This window comes from Elephantulus edwardii, unplaced genomic scaffold (assembly GCF_000299155.1).
Source record: "Elephantulus edwardii isolate Elephantulus edwardi_28Jun2011 unplaced genomic scaffold, EleEdw1.0 scaffold00042, whole genome shotgun sequence".
Lineage (NCBI taxonomy): Eukaryota > Metazoa > Chordata > Mammalia > Macroscelidea > Macroscelididae > Elephantulus > Elephantulus edwardii.
Genome location: NW_006399792.1, coordinates 6,976,591 through 6,977,454, shown reverse-complemented (window position 1 = coordinate 6,977,454; position 864 = coordinate 6,976,591).

Sequence of the window (864 nt, the reverse complement as noted above, 5' to 3'; positions counted from 1 at the left end):
ATTTATATAATCTTTGTTCTATTTTCCTTGGTAAATTCGTAGTAGTAGAATAGCTGAATCATATGGAATTTCTATATTCAGCTTTTTTAAGGAAATGCTAAACTGTCTTCCAGAGCGATTGTACCATTTTACAATCCCATCATCAATGGATGAGAGTTCCATTCTCTCCACATCCTCTCCAGCATTTATTGCTTACTGTGCTATTAAATAGTACCACTGCTACTGGGGTGAGATGATTTCTCACTGTAGTTTTGATTTGTATCTCTCTTAGTACCAGGAATTTTGAGCATTTCTTCATGTGTCTGTTGGCCATCCAAATGTCTTCTGTGAAAAATATCTTTCCATTCCCCCGCCCCCACTTTGTAATTGGGTTATCAGTTTTTTCTTTGTGAAGGTCCTGTAGTATTCTGTAACTGTTATGAGACCCTTGTCTGAGATAATAGTGCTAAATATTTATTATTTTTTTTTCCTATCCTCAGTCAGTAGGTTTTCTTTTCACCCTATTGGTATAAAGTTGTTTGGTTGTGTGTTGATGGGTTGGGTTTTCTGGTGCAGTTTGGTTTTTTGTTTCTTTCTTTCTTTCTTTTTTTAATGCACACAGGGACTTAATCTTTAGAAGATTCTATTCATCGAAATCATCTCTCCTGGCTGGGCATTTCTGCCTGTATTTGTCAGCCTTTTTTATACCATAGGCTAAATCTTCTAGATTTGGTCCCATTTTTGTCTCTTATGTTCTTTATGGTTTGGGGCTTTACCCCTAAGTCTCTGATCCATTTTGAGTAGATTTTCTTTTAATATGTGAGATGTAGAACAATCTCACTGATTTCACATGCAAGCAAGATTTTACTGAAGATTATCCAAAAA